Source organism: Lampris incognitus, chromosome 2, assembly GCF_029633865.1.
Source record: "Lampris incognitus isolate fLamInc1 chromosome 2, fLamInc1.hap2, whole genome shotgun sequence".
Taxonomy (NCBI): Eukaryota; Metazoa; Chordata; class Actinopteri; order Lampriformes; family Lampridae; genus Lampris; species Lampris incognitus.
In genome coordinates this window covers 124,845,451-124,857,967 of record NC_079212.1, presented here as the reverse complement: position 1 = coordinate 124,857,967, position 12,517 = coordinate 124,845,451, and positions in this window count along the sequence as shown.

The window sequence follows — 12,517 nt, the reverse complement described above, 5'->3', positions numbered from 1 at the left end:
AGAGCAGGAATGAAATGGAGAGGAGGGAGGAGAAGAGGTACAGACGGAAGGAAAGGAGGGGAGGAGGGAGAGCAGAAAAGAGACCTGACTGAAGGACTGCAGGAATGCGGCAGCTCTGTTCCCTGAAACACGCCCCCAACCGTCTGACAGGTTTTCGGCACATAACAGAGGTCTTGCCCAAACAGACGCAGCACTCTGGGCCCACGCCCACCACCGCCTGCACCCCCGTGATGTCACCTTGGTATCTGGCACTTGCCATAAGCCCCACGAACAGCTAGAGAAACACCCCGGGAGAGCTCACTGACCGGCTGAGCTTCCACTGCCTCCAGGGGGCTTTCCCTGCCCACCAGGAGAGGAGGAGAGCAGGGAGGGAGACACACACACACACACACACACACACACACACACACACACACACACACACACACACACACACACACAGAATGATGGGTACACTGATGACAGTGGAATGCCGCAAGTCAGCAAACCCGTCATCAGTGTGTGTGTGTGCGTCCCTCATGGGTGGGGGGGACACCCAAGTGATATCACCGTGTCAGAGGACGATGATGCTACACTATTGTGACAGACAGACAGACAGACAGAAAGGATGCCACACTCCATTCAGCTTTTTACAAACTGTGACAGGGTTACCCACAATGCCAAGGGAGACCAAGGCCGAGAGAAAAAAGAAACAAAGAGAACGAGAGAATTTGAATTGATTACGTTAAAGATTACGATAAACCAGGCTATAAAACAAAGCAAGAACAATTATCTGAAACATTGGAACGCTGAAATCAAAACTCAAAACAAACTAGAAGTCGATCGGGCCCTAAAAACAAACTATGATTTGGAAGAATACCTCTTAACTGTCAGACAGGAAGCAGCGACAGATCCTCACCGAATACAGGCTCAGTGACCAGTCTGGCCATTGAAAAGGGGAGACACAAAAAGATGTGGTTGCCAAAAGAGCAACGAACATGTGGTCAGTGCATGACAGATGAGGTGGAGACAGAGGTGCACTTCCTCCTTAAATGTGACAAATTTGAAAAACAGCGCCGGGCTTTTGTCAAGGAACTGGAACATGTGACTCCAGAGTACCAGGAAATGGATGATGCAGGTAAGCTGCGGGTGGTCCTGGGAGGGGGGCCAGCGGCGAGCATTGCAGCAAGATTTATATTATCTTGCCACAACCTGAGAGACGGTGGGTGACAGCACCTATTGCTACTGTTGTTGTTTAATATCATAATCATTGTTGTTGTTGCTGTTATCATAATCATTGTTGTATTGTGTTGTTGTTGTTTTACATGCTTTGGCAATATGTACACAAATGTATATGTCATGCCAATAAAGCACATATTGAATTGAATTTGAATTGAATTTGAAAACCAGTCTTTATTTAACATACTTTTTTTAAACAAATTTAACAAAATTATTTACAAAAAAGACGACCTCTTTTTAACAATATGAACAAAGGAAAAAAGAAAGTGAGACAGAGTGAGAGGGAGAGAGAGAGGGAGAGAGAGAGAGAGAGAGAGAGAGCGAGAGAGAGAGAGGGATCAGTTAAAAAAAAAGCACTCAACTGCTAACTGTTAGGGAATTTTTGAATGAATCAAACCAATCTTCTAAAGAGGTTAGATGAAAGTGTGGCACTGTACACTATATAACCTATATTTAATCCATGTTGAGACGTTGGATTTGTTTCGTCAGCCCCCTTCTCCTTGCTCATCCCAGACACTCTGTGTAGTACTATTCACTACTGCTAGTGTGCAGTGTTTCCTCAATCTGCCTCTCAAGGAAAAAAAATAATCCCCCTCTCCCTCGCTCTCTCAATCTCTTTTGTCTCCTTGTCTCTCTCTCTCTCTCTCTCTCTCTCTCTCTCTCTCTCTCTCTCTCTCTCTCTCTCTCTCTGTCTCACTCTCCCTCTCATTTTCATTCAGTCTCTAGACTTAAGACGCCATCACAGACACACACCAACACGCACACTCCTCCTTGTCTCCCCAATTCCCTCTTTCTGACTGGCCTGCCTCCCAATTATTGTGACCATGGCAACTATCTTGGAATATAGCCTGTGGATACATTCACTATTACCAGGTCACTGCCTTGCAGTCTATCTAACACACACACACACACACACACACACACACACACACACACACACACACACACACACACACACACACACACACACAGTCTCTTGTAGGCCTTGTTTCTTCTAATCACGGGCCACTAAGGCACAAAGCTGGGGAAAACATAACCATGGCAACCAATTTGAAGCAATTTTAGTAATAATATGAATTGGACGCCAACCTAAATTACGTTGGAAAAAAAAAAGGACAAGCACTCAGCTCCCTTTTGAAGAGGCTGGAGAAGAAAGGAGAACATTTTAGTGGGCCATTGCGTGTTTCCATATCTGTGTGTAATTTTTTTGTATGCACATTTTTCTTTAATCCAATACCTTTCTTTCATTTGAAACATCGTGACCCTATCTTGGAAGGATGCTACATTGTGCCAGCTAAAACAAGACGCAGAGATACATATACTTTCTCTCTCTCTCTCCCGCTGTCTCACACATGCATAGACACACATTTGTACATGCAAGCTCATCCGTTCACACATGCACTCGTTCATAAAGAGCAAATGTCTGAGCATAAACGGCAGCTGGCAAAACAGGCTTAGCCAAGCATGAAAATCAACATGAATTCCCTCTCCGCTGGAGCTTGATGCGCTGCCTGTGACCCACGTCCGCGTCCCCAGACACCCCTTCTCACACCGGAGTGGAGAGCCGCGGGGCCCCTGCCCCTCCATGAGGTGGGATTAATCTAGAAGTGTCGGGGGCAGAGTGGATTGTGGAGTAACGCCGTATCAAACATGATGAACAGCGACCGATACCATTTCAGATCATCGAGCACGACGGTGGCCACATCGAACTCCGATATGCACCGCAGACACATGAAGAGTGAAGCACATTTGACTTTTGTTTTTTCGTCACAACCTGGAAATTCTTACTTTGCAAGCTTCTTTTTCAAAATGCTACACATAGGCCTACAACTTACACATACTCTGTAAATCAATTTTCATAAACACTGATTATGATATCCAGGGTAGTCCAACTTTGGTGGTCGTCCCGGGTCGTCCTCTGTGTGGAGTTTGCATGTTCTCCACTTGTCTGCGTGGGTTTCCTCCGGGTGCTCCGGTTTCCTCCCACAGTCCAAATACATGTAGGTCAGGTGAATCGGCCATACTAAATTGTCCCTCCCTAGGGGTGAATGTGTGTGTGTGTGTACGTGTTGGCCCTGTGATGGCCCGGCAGCCTGTCCAGGGTGTCTCCCTGCCTACCGCCCAAAGACTGCTGGGATAGGCTCCAGTATACCTGTGACCCCAAGAGCAGGATAAGCGGTTTGGATAATGGATGGATGGATGGATGGATGGATCTTGCTTCAGATGTTTGTTTGTTTTGCCCCCTAAGAGGCAAAACTCCTTCCACTGTCAGTGCCATTCAGATCACCCCTACTAACCTGCAGGTGCAGCTCACTGTCTGTGATTATTCCTGAGGTACTGATACATGGACAGACTGCACATGGTCACGTAGGAACGGTTGTATTCTGAGACTGTGAAAGGTGTAATGTTTGCGACGTTAATCACATCTACATTGAGACACACATCACAAAGTCCACAACAAGAGCATTCGATAGTTTGCAACAGGATCAGCTGTATGAAAGCAAAGCACTACTGAGAAAATAGTTAAAACATGCATTGATATATGAACCTAATGTTTGATTTTTTTTTTGAAACTATCAGAATTCAGAAGTGAGGCCTTTATACTCCAAATGTTACATTGATCAATAATTTTGCCTGTTAAGGGCTCTGTACAATTTTCATATACTGCACTAGTCCAGCATAATACATAGATTCTTTCCCCTGCTTGAACACACACACACACACACACACACACACACACACACACACACACACACACAAACATCTATATTCAAAGCATGCACAGGTGGTCCTCATGGGCTAGATGAGCCACGTCTGCCTCTCCCCAGCATCTGTCCAATGTAAGCTGTGCCATGCCTGCTGTAAACTGCATAAACGCAAATGGAAAAATGAAGAACCTTGTTCTTTTATGCAGATGAACAAAGGATGGCCTGATCAGAAGAGTCTCATGTTGACGTCAGCAAGGCAGGCGTAAGACCCTCAGTCACACACACAGTCTGCCACAGCCAGAGGTAAATGATAGTAATAGCCGAGGAATCAGTACACACACATCAGTGAGTCATCTTTCGTTGTCTCTCTTTGGCTGCCGCGCCCAGACTCCCATCCTGTATCCAGTCCTGAAACCTGGTGGCATGTGAGAAGTAGCTGCTACATGTAATTTGATTACAAATATGAAAACATCACTCTAATTTAGGGACACCCGGCTACCGGAGCCTATCCTAGCAGGCGTTGGGTGGAAGGCAGGGAGACACTACATAGACAGCTCACAAGTCCACCACAAGGCCCATGGCCCGATTCATACATGTTGAATTGGCCTCCAGTTCACTTAACATGCATGTCTTTGGACTGTGGGAGGAACACTGTAAACCAGGAAAGGGAAAACGCAGCAGGATTGAACCCAAGACCATCTTGCTTTGAGGCAACAGAGTGAACAGGTGACGACTCAAATCAGGAATCAGGAACACTTTGTCGTTTCATTTCATGTACGCAAGCACATGAAATGAAACGAAATATTGTTTCCCCCAGCTCACAGCAGTGCAACACAAAGACAAAAACACATCTACAAAAACTACAAGAACTACAAGAACACACATATCCAATCGAACACATATATATCCAAACTAAACAAAAAATCACTGTCCAAGGGAACGAACGCCTGCCAGGATGAAGTCTGAACTGCCAGTCTGCATGGGCTTGCAGTTAGCTTTGCCTGCCGCACTTCCGAGTCCTGTCAGACCGCCCTCGGTGTTTCCTCTTCGAGCGCAGCTCGGCGCAGGGGCTTTGGTCCTTGGGCCCACTGGACGCAGCAGACCAGGCTACCCCAGCTGATCCAACACCAGCTCCCCCAGCCAGACACCCCTCCCTGCACTCCACACGATGACACCAAAAACACCATAGTCAATGCCAGGCGAGGCCGTCGCAGGGCTGTGGTCTCTGGGCCCACAGGACGCAGCAAACCAAGTTCTCCCAGCTGATCCAGCGCCAGCTCTCCCAGCCATCAAATGAAGACAAAACTTACGCAGACGTGGACAAAGACACTGCATGGATGGTACTGGGTGAGGCCGCTGCAAACGTGAATTGGCACCGCCATCTTCCCACACCGGAAACGGAAGACCCAAATTCAAATTCAATTCAGATCCAAATTCAAGTTGTAGTGATTGTCAAAATAAATGTGATATACTAAAGACTTTTGAAAGCAACGCAATCCAAAAGTCATCGCATGTCATTATTTCTGAGGTTTGGAAAATTGAAATGAGGTCATGGTGGCGCAGTGGTTAGCACGGTCGCCTCACAGCAAGAAGGTCCTGGGTTCGAGCCCCGGGGTAGTCCAACCTTGGTGGGTCACCCCAGGTCATCCTCTGTGTGGAGTTTGCATGTTCTCCCCGTGTCTGTGTAGGTTTCCTCCAGGGGCTCCGGTTTCCTCCCACAGTCCAAAGACATGTAGGTCAGGTGATTGGCCGTACCAAATTGTCCCTAGGAATGAACGGGTGTGTGTGTGTGTCGGCCCTGTGATGGCCTGGCGGCCTGTCCAGGGTGTCTCCCCGCCTGCCGCCCAATGACTGCTGGAATAGGCTCCAGAATCCCCGCGACCCTGAGAGCAGGATAAGTGGTTAAGATAATGGATGGATGGACAATTGAAATGAGTAATTAGTGACTTGTTACAGTTTACATTTTGAAAGTCAAAAAAGAGGAATAGCCAGTGTACAGTAAGCAATGTAGCCCAAATCTGTACATTGTTCAAGCTAAATATAGACACAGTATTTTTCTGTTTTTTGCAGTTTTTCCCAGCCTTTCACTCCTTTCAGTTGAGTACCACTATCTAGTTATATTTTTAACAGTCTTCCCAAATCTGCCATCAGACTAGCAAGTGCATCAACACTGTATCTCCGAAAATTTCTGGCATCTCTTCCTTAAAACTAATCAAATCTTCTTAAAATCACGTCTTTTTTTATGGCCTCATGCAGTTGCCATTTTCTGAGGAGACCCACAAACTTATATTTTTGGGCAAAATCAACATCAAAATGCTCTATCATAGTATTCATGTATTATGTCGATTTTACAGCTGTTTACCTTGAGTGCCTGCTCAGATAAGAAGATGTACTACAATGAAATGAAAAAATATATATAATTCACCCTATTTGATGCTTGCAGAAAGAGACAGCGAGTCAGTATAGGTTATATACCCTGGTTCAGCGCTGTCTCGTCCCTGTCTTGGACAAGGCAGAGTGTTTTTGTTCAAACTGCCAGTCTGCCGTTTGCACAGGGCTCTCCAAACCACCGGTGCCCCTTTCCCATTTGATGTCACACTGCGAGCTACGCTGCCTCCAGGTGAAAATTGTCCCTTTTTGTGTAATTTTGCCATTAAATTGCTCTTGTTCATTTATAACATCATCTGTCCTCCTTCTCTGCCTTCTCTCTGACTTTTTGTGCACCTGTTCAACCCACAGTAGATGTTTCAGTTTCTGAAGACAATTCAGTTTCGGACGGTAGTGAACGGGAATAGCTAACATATGGTGCTGCTGAATATCTTATAGGAATATCAAATGTATTTTCAGGTCAATATGGTAGAAATTATTGCGCCAGTGCATTTTTTGACACTCATCTTTCAGACAAACATAATTGAAAAAATGTAAAATAAATTATTAAAAATAAAAATCTAGCAGGGCCAGTTTCTAAGTATGCAAAACCCATTCTGAAAATCCCATCTGTAAAAAGCTCTCTGACCATCTTCACCCAGTAAACCAGCCTGTAATTTACAGCTGGCGCTCAGAAAGTCAAAAACGAGACATTCAAACCGAGCTGGGTCCTTTTCACCCATCAAAAAGCACCAGCTGTAGGCGGCTGTATTGACAGCAAGTAGTGGATATGGGGGTCAGAGAGAGGGTCAGAGAGAGAGAGAGAGAGAGAGAGAGAGAGAGAGAGAGAGAGAGAGAGAGAGAGAGAGAGAGAGAGAGAGAGAGAGAGAGAGAGAGAGAGAGAGAGAGAGAGAGAGAGAGAGAGAGAGAGAGAGAGAGAGAGAGAGAGAGAGAGAGCAGGGGTGCTATTAATCTCCCCTCCTCCATTCACCACTCCTACAATGAATTGCAGCTGTGGCTGCAGATAAAAATGGAGCATTTTTTTTCTCCTGTGGTGATTATCTTCAATCAGATGCCTGGGTGGAGGTATGATCACAACAGACCAGGGAGAGCGAGGGAACAGCCAGGAGGAGGAGGATAAAGGGTGAGGAAGAGGCATAATGGAGAGGAAGGACAGGAGTGGAGAGGACAAGGGGAAGAGAGGACAGAGGAAGGGAGGGGAGAGGAGATAGGGGGGAAGAGAGGAGACGAGGTAATACGGAGAGAAGAGGAGAATGAGGTGGAAAGGTGAGAGAATGAAAATATCAAGTAAAGGAAGAGAGAATGACAACAAAGGAGGACGACAGGAAGGGACACAAGGGGCAGAACAGTTAATGATAGTGGACAATGGAAAGGCAACGTGAAAGCAGGGGTGGGCGACATTTAGCGGTGTCGTGTGTGTGTGTGTGTGTGTGTGTGTGTGTGTGTGTGTGTAGGTGTCATGTGTGTGTGTGTGTGTGTGTGTGTGTATGCGCAGAGTGTCACCAAAGCTACATGAGAAGGCAGACTAGGAAGGAGATAACAATTCTTTTGTCCTTACCAACAAAAAAAACAAAAACAAAACACACAAATTAAAAAACAAAAGAACCTGGAATTGAACTGAACACACCACCTCCAGGTGGAGGGGGTAAGAAGTAGGCACACTACCAGGAGATACCACTGCTCGGAGGGGGGACGAAAGGTATTCAAGGAGAAATGGGGGCTGGGTTCTGCAGGATGGAGATGCATGAGGAAGGAGAGCATAAGGATAGGAATGAGAGGGAGAAAAGAGGAGGGAAGTAAAGAGAGAGAGAAGGGGAGAGAGGGGTAGCAGATATGGCGGTTTTTAATATTGTTTATGTCGACTACACAAGCGCAGCACAATAGAGACCCTGTCCTGAGCACCTACGTGTGACAAAAATCTGGGATCATGGTGGATTCGTGATAAGCCGTATTCGGGGTTGAATTACGGAGAGGTGCGATCCGGCCCCTGATAACCTCACTTCTGCTGGGGCAGATTAGGACGAGAATGTTTACCTATTTTTAGGGCATCACTAGTGATGGACCCCACGGGAAAGTAAGCACGATGCAACTCCAAATTGGATGGAAGGCGATTTAAAATATTTTATCAACCTAAAATATATTAAGTCATGTAAAAAGATAATTAAGCATGGACAAGATCTAAATTCTTAGCTCTCCGAGATCAAAATGCAAATGCATGGGGCAATGTGACAGAGATGTACTACTATAACATAATGCCCCTGTGGATTTTTTTTTTCCATTCAGGCTTCCAGACACATGCTTTATAAGAAACACCTCCCCCTTTAGGGATTCCAAACTCACAAACATTAATATTCTGTATTTTATTCATTTTTGCCACTGCCCTCTTTTATTTTTTATCTTGGTGACCAAGTGGAATTGATACAGCGATGCCACACAAAGACCATGGATGACAAACTCACACAGGGTCTGTTTCTATTTGTACCATCTGACAGTGTTAAATTGGGCATTTCTGAGGTAAATTAGCGGATTGAGAGTCATGCTCATCAAGCCTGCAGAACATCTGAATACATCCCATTTGGTGGCAGCAACATATTTGAAAAGAAAAATAATGGGCGCAAACTGCTCTCTTACCTGCCAAAAGCCCCACGCACCCCTTGTAAAACACACTGACCACAGGAGACCCAACGGTGGAAGAGACACTTGACAAGACCAGATTTGTATTTCTGCAGGAACAAAAACTAAAAAGAGAAGGGGGAAGAAAAATAAGAGTGGAAACAAACACATTTGACTTTGAATATCACTCGTTGCAGATATTTGAGCTGTATAATGCATTACTAACAATTCCTTAAACCAGCATTGTTCTACATATTCTCCATTACACATATCATACATGCATATATCACATACATATTGCATGTACATTTCCCCATAGTCATCACTGCAGCTTATCACAGCATCAATCAACTTCAATCAAAAATCAAATGAAGTCATATATCGGCTAAAACCCTGTGATAGCCTCCTTTAGTACATGGAAGTTATTAAATCAATAAATGTTAAGTGACAATAAAACAAATCTTTCACTTCATACTGCATTTTTTCCATTAAATTTGACATGTTTTGTTCCATCACATTAATTCTACAGCAACTCTGTCATTTTAAATGTAAACAATCTCCATCATTGTCTGCGAGTGAGGAATGTTATCCGGCCCGTAGCTCATCTGCTTCATCGGTGTCTCTCCAGTTTTATGTCAGACTAAACTAACATGGTATGTGTGCATGAGGGCTCACCTGACCTTTACATGGAGGCCTCCAAAGAGATGAGAAGAAGGTCGACATAGCTACAGTTCAGCTCTCTCAAGGCGTGTGTGTGTGTGTGTGTGTGTGTGTGTGTGTGTGTGTGTGTGTGTGTGTGTGTGTGTGTGTGTGTGTATTCACAGCAATGTGCATGACAAGGAGGTAAATGGGTCGGTCTGTCTGTCTGTTCATCCATCTCTCTGTCTGTCTGTCCTTCCTACCAGACAGCCTGCTAGCCTCTCTTGAGCTGTGCTTGTGTTCCTTCTAATGCTCTGCTTAAACAGTACATGAGTGAGAACAGGAAGCAATCAGTGGTGAATTACAAAGAGCCTGAGGGCCCGTGTGGAGAGGTACAGAGTATGGGAGGGGTAAAAGGGGGGGAGGGGGGGAGAAAGAGATAGTCTTGTATGAGAGGTGCAATTGCACCTGCCCTTTTAAACTGAGCTAGTAGCACCATGTAGCAGAAGCCAGTGGGTCTATAAACTGTCAGTGGAAGTGACTGAGAAACGTGTTGATGTAACTGACAGGCAGCCAGGCAGAGGTGCAGCCAGGCAGGGGTACAGCATTTTTAAAGTTAAGGTACCAACATCTCTTGTCCGAACAAAAGAGGGGAAATATATTGAATGGGCGACTCTTGCAGGCTCAGTTGAAATGAAGGAATTAAAAACCCAAAGTAAAAGATCGCAATTACACAAAAACAAACAAACAAACAAAAATATGGGGGGGGGGATAAGATGAAATGAGTTACTGATAGTATTTTTGTCAATAACGGTAAAAAAAAAAAAATCATAAAATTGTCTCTAGGAATGCAGCTTGCCAATCAGGACGGGAATGTCAACAAAATAAAAGCCACAAGTTTTCTTTTTAAATACAAGGTATCTGCCGAGCGCACTAAGATTTCACTGCATAGTATTCTTCAGAGTACTGCATTGTGTTTTACTGCCTAAACTGCCAAATCTACTATGTAAGTGATCCAGCCCCCTTACATCTTCAACGCATGCCGCCCCCCCCAAAATACACAAACAAACAAACATAAGTTATTTCAAAAAGCTTTACAGTAGGGCATGGTGCAGATCAAATAAATGACAATAGGCCTACATATATACGGCCATTTTGTCTTCTACATAGCTGAATTGACCTGGTGTCTAAATATAGATCCAGTCACTTGCCTGGTGTAGCAAAATAATTACGGACTGTGAAATACAAAAACACCTTTTGTTCCAGGGTCCAGGGACACTTGTATTTGTGCAATGTCTCACACGTCAGCCCCAGAAATCAATAGGCAGACCCATTCTTATCGTTCGTTTGTGTGTGTGTGTGTGTGTGTGTGTGTGTGTGTGTGTGTGTGTGTGTGTGTGTGTGTGTGTGTGTGTGTGTGTGTGTGTGTGTGTGTGCGCGCGTGCGACTGGTGTCTCAGATAAGTGCTGAATATTTTTTCAGCTCTTGATTGTGCCACTTTCAATAGTAGTTAATGACAGCCTGGAGTGGCTTCCCACTTTGTGTACAGGAGGGGTGGGAGGGGGGTGATTGGGTGGGGAGTGTTGGGTTGGGGGCAGGAAGGGAAAGCCCATTTTCAAAGGCATACGTGATTTTATTATTAATATTCATAAGCCAGTTTAGCAAGTAGTTGCTTGCATCGAGCTCAAAGCAGCCTCCATGAGCATTGTTCGTTTTGATTAAATCAAAGGGGGTTGCTTTAAGGCCTGCTCAACATCGCAGCGAGGGAACAAAAAGCTTTCAGCGGCTTGTGAACGTGAACGTGGTCAATTTGCAGACAAGATGTGCATTTCAATGAATCATTCAGTATAGACAGAGAATGGAAACAGATTGTGTATACTAATTAAACAACGGGGTGTCTTAAATGAAGCTCAATGCTCATTTGGACAAAGTGATTTCCTGTACTTCCCTTTTATATTTTATTTATATCTCATCTTTTGATCCATACACCAGTAACAGGAAATGCTAAATAGTATGCTGAGAGAAAAGGCATCAGAAGAGCCAAATACACTCCGGTAAGAGATACTCAAAGAAACGTTTGCCAACTTAATAGAATGGGCCTATTGGATATTGGATGCCATCTTAAACAATTAAAAAGCTGATGGGTATTTATATTACAGCAATAGTTACAGAGAACTTTGAGACCTTGGTTTTGTTCCAATAAAAGGCCTAACGTCAAACCAAAATATATCTTTCCCAACCGGAAGCAACCCTTAGGACACAGTTTGTTTGTTTGTTTGTTTTATATTCTGATCATCAGGCCTGATTAGCGATCATTTTAGCCTAAAGTAAACACCATTTTAAACACTTATTAAACCCAGGCCCTGAACTTGACCCAATCTGAGAAACTGTTTGACAGGCAGCTAAAATACTGATAAAGAGGATATTTGGTTTTAGAAAGTAAAAAATTAAACTAAAAAAAGTCTAGGCCAAAACCTAATCAATGTCTGGATCTGGACTATGTTTAAAAAGCGGCTGTTTTGACATGGGTTCCGTGGCCAGTTGCTGTACCGGACAGCAATTTTCAAACCGTGATTATTCGGTACAACTTAACTCAAAACTTTATTGCAGACTCGGGGTCCTTAACAGACAAAGACAACATATAAGAACCATTAGTAAAGGATAAACCCTGGTTAATACATGAAATAAACACAATAAAATACAGTTAAATAACGCCAATTTATTTTTATATGAAATAATTACCTGGCTCAATCCCAGCTGTCATGATGACTGGAAAGTCTGGGCGTGACACCCCTCATGAATGCGCCTCAGTTACCGCCAGCCGTCTGAAGACACTAATAATCTTCACTCCAGCTGCGGGTGGCTGGTAGCGCTGCTGTTTGTCCATTTGGATTTTTTGTAAAGAGCCGTCGCTGATTCAAGGACAATAGATAAACTCCCACTTCCGTGTT